Source organism: Pteropus vampyrus, unplaced genomic scaffold (genome assembly GCF_000151845.1).
Source record: "Pteropus vampyrus isolate Shadow unplaced genomic scaffold, Pvam_2.0 Scaffold114, whole genome shotgun sequence".
Classification (NCBI taxonomy): Eukaryota; Metazoa; Chordata; class Mammalia; order Chiroptera; family Pteropodidae; genus Pteropus; species Pteropus vampyrus.
The window spans coordinates 1,860,035-1,864,216 of NW_011888895.1; positions in this window are offsets into that span (position 1 = coordinate 1,860,035).

The following is a 4,182-nucleotide window of genomic DNA, read 5'->3' on the forward strand; positions in this document are numbered from 1 at the left end:
GATGGTACCAGAAGATGAACTATTTTAGTGGAAACAGAGTGGCTTCTGCTACACCTTTTTCTCTTATGTTTCTTCACACGTTTTTTATGAAGTCTTGCTCACACCTACATGCCACATTTAATTTCATAAAATAATGTCGCCGTGCTGTGAAACACTCAGAAATATTTGTGTGCGTTGCTTATAACTGTCCAGCTTTGGGAAAGGGAAGTACACATATCCATGACCCTGTGGGAGAACAAAGTTAGAAACTCAACACTCATTTTTTGCCCCCAATAAATACAATTGTCAGATCCAATTAGACACTAGAGAGAATACAGTCCAGTGTGTTGGAGCAAAGGCTGAGATGAGTTCATGAAATTCTTGAAGACCAAGGTTTTCTATGCTGTTGTTTAGAGAAAATGAGCCTGAATGCTTCAAAAGGAGTTAAGATATTCTCGTTCAAATTTTTCTTTGATAATAGAATAAATGATAAAACAATGGTTATCAGATGTGATTTTTAAACAGACAATCTAAAATGCTTCATCTGAGCATTTACTTAAACAATGATGGGGATTTGAAGAGCAAAAGCAAGTCTATGACTTATTTTTACAATTAGGTAACAATGGTACTTAGAAGTATTCATCCTGGAGAACTGCTTATAATCATGACCTAATAATGTGACTGTGACTTTGACAGTGAAATCAATAACAAAGCCAATATTGTTCCAGCCAGGAAATCTGTAGAAGTCATTTGGTCTTTATATCTAAATGCCATGCCCTGTGCCCAGTTTAGTAAATAGTGATATCAAGTCTCACTCCAACTTACCTCCCATGAATATTAAGATATAAGCATTTGGAAACTAAAGATGCAATATAAACACCATGAATTTTCCCCATATCTTTTGACACCTTCGTGGGAATGATTAGAATTTCCAGCTGGCTCTTCATGCAGATGTCTCACTGAGAAAGAGAGAGAGGTTACTTGAATATGAGAATGTTGACTTTGCTCCAGATACAGTCTTTCTGAGCTACAGATTCTTAGTAATACACAGTAAACACACTTCATTAAATGTGTGACTTTTACGACAGGATAGCTACAGTTTCACTTGGAAAACCACAAGTGGATTGAGTGTCCTAACACGACAGTGAAAAGTCTTCTGTTCTGTACATTCTGTCACTGCTTACTGAGAGGCCATCACCGACAGAGGAAAAAAACGCTCCTGCTTGTGTTGGCAGTGGGTAGCCACACTGTGAAATTAGAAAAATATATATATACTGTCTGCAAAGTAAGCACGTCTTTTTAAAAAAGAGAACTTCGATTTAGAATCATTTATGAGAGAATCAAACGTTGTGTCCACTTCAGCTTAGAAGAAATTCACCTTTAGTTTCTCTTCATTTTTTCCTCTTACCCAGATAAGAAAAAGAAAATTCTGGATCATCAACTGACATTTATAGATACTCTCTCTGATCAGGTTTCTACACTGTGTCGCTGTTGATGTCCGATCCCGATGATTCTTCGTTGTGTGGCCGTCCTGCCTGGCCTCCCTCCACCTATTCAGTTCAGTAGCCTTCCCCTTCCCTAGTCATGAAAATCAAAAATGTCTCCAGAGATTGCCTACTCTTCCCTGGGGGCAAAACTCCCATCCTTCCTGGTTGGGAGGCACTGATCTCAACCAAACCCAAATCAGACAAGAAACCAAACCAAACCTGCCTTTCGTTTTGACTGTGTCGCTTCTTCACAGGGCCAGTCCCTCAGCCTTTCGTTACCTGCTTTCCACAGCCACGAAGTGGGTACGATGCTATCTGCTTCACTCACCCCATAGAAATATGGCGGAATCATTGAAACGGTGCCTGGCATGTTGGAGATACTCCGAGACATTTGTCAACTCCACGATGAGTGAGTGAGTGAGTGGATGAGTTAAGTGCTCATTTAACAGCTCTTTAAGAAAGCTTTCGTGGGGGGATCCTTGCCCCTCCAGAGCCTCCCAGGTTTGTTTATTTCTCTGTTCCCACGGTGTGGATGGATGCGGGAGCCTTGCCCAGGCTCCGTGTGTCTGCTTTTCTTAGTCCTACATCTCCATTGCACAACTGACAGTTCTCATCCTTAACAGAATAATCTCAGTAGTGTATGCATGTGTTTTGTTGTTGTTGGCTTGTTTGTTTTTGTTTTTGATCATCACAGTGTCAAATGTCAAACTAGGCTCACGCTATGGCGCAGCTCGCGCGAAAACAGAAGAATGCGATTTTATTGCTCGGTGCTACCAAGGTCTTCCTTAAAAGCTGACGTCGCATTCTCCTGATTCTTGTGGGATTCATCCCGTTCCTTTACTTTAAGATTTCGTCCTCGGGTTCCCTATCCTCCACTAAAAAACAAAGGCTTAATGAACACATAAACACGCGTGCACGCATCAAACGCAAAGGCCCTCTTTAGTTTGTTTACCTTGTTGTGACTGAGTCAAACCACAAAATAAACTACCGTAAAAAAAAAGAAAGAAAGAAAAAAAAGAAATACCATTAGTTTTACATACGTCCCTTTCGTAGGAAAAAAATACAAGTCATTAACAGGGAATACTACGATTAACTCACGTAAGTTTAGCGATCAGCTTTAGGAAATTATTGGCATTGTTTTCTGGACACTTAGAGAAAATATCTTTGAATTATAGAAACTCCTTCTTTACTGCTCTAAACTCTGCTCCACAAAGCCTTTTGCAAACACATTCGTTTGGAATGTGACTCTGTGGAAAAGCCACGGTGACCTAGCTTCGTTAAATCTATGTCATCACGACACAGGACATGTGTCAGTGAGAAAATCTGAGTTTCTCCTGAATTCAGCGAGCTTTCCGAACAGCTTTTTTTTTTTTTTCAGGTTAGCTTGATTTCGTGATTCATGAAATCTGGCATGCAGCTATTTAAAGGCAATCATTGGTATAAATAAATAAATACTGCCTGCACGGATGATTATTTTGATAATTGGTAGACTAACATGTTGCAGAGTTCAGTTATATCATTCTCACGTGGCCAAGAATGCAGAATAAGAGTCCTGAAGTCTAAAGGAAATATTGGCAACAACGTTGGAGGTTCTGAAAAGCTGGGGGATTGAAAATAACATAAAATCTAATTTCCACTTTCTAAATATCCTTTAACACATTGCGCGCATGACTAAATGAGTAAGTGAATGAAGCGAAGTTCACAGGTATTTTAAGACATTAAAATTCTAGACCCAAGAGTAATCCGATGCTCGATGTTCTGTATGTCCTGCCTCCTGGCCTCCTTAGATGCACCCTGGCCCCACCCACCCCACTCTCCGACCTGTAGCCCCAGTGACTTTTTCAAAGTACAAATGTGACCACATACCACCTCTCCACCTCTCAAAAAGAGAAACACCTTTGATGACTTCCCATTGCTACTAAGATGAAGACAAAATTTCTAAATATGGACTCATAGGGCCTCCTGCTCTTCCTTCTCCTACTTCCTGTTTCCTTGCTCTGATGAGTCATCCTCTGGATGCCTTTCTGCCCCCACCCTTTGCTGACTTCCCATCCAACTTCGATCTCTTCTCAAGTGTTTCTTTCTCAGGCAACACTCATGTTTCTCTGAACTCCAGACTAGGTCAATCCCACAGTCCACACACCATTGCTCCTGGCTGCAAGCTGTAGTTCTTCAACTATGAGTGCGGTGACCCTATCGGCCACCCCCGTCAGATGCTCAGATCCAAGATGGCAGACGCCATGTCTCTTTTTTCTCATCATTGTATCTCCAGCATCTTGCTTTAGTGCCCATCACAGAGTAAGTGCTTCATAAACATTTATGGAATTAATGAATATATAATTGTTACACCCATACCTTCTCTCCTTTCTTGTTTCTGCTCAGGGAACTACATCGAACATCCTGACTTTTGCTTTGTCCCTGGGAACTGCAGTGCGCCCCAGCTGGCGTCCTCATTCTGGCTCTAGCTCTGCCTCTTCAGGATGGTACCAATTCATCCTTTGCTACACCGTGTCCCTCTGCACATGTGACGCAACTATCATGGCTTCCTTTGAGTCCTCATTACCTTATTTCTTCATTTTCTTCAGTCATTCCTCATGCATGTCTTCATTTTCATTTCTACCAGAATATGATTAGCAGTCCTATCCACCTGTTCAACATCATCTGTCTCTCTTAGGGAGAATGGTGAAAATCAGACCCGGGAAGTTCTTAGGGTGAG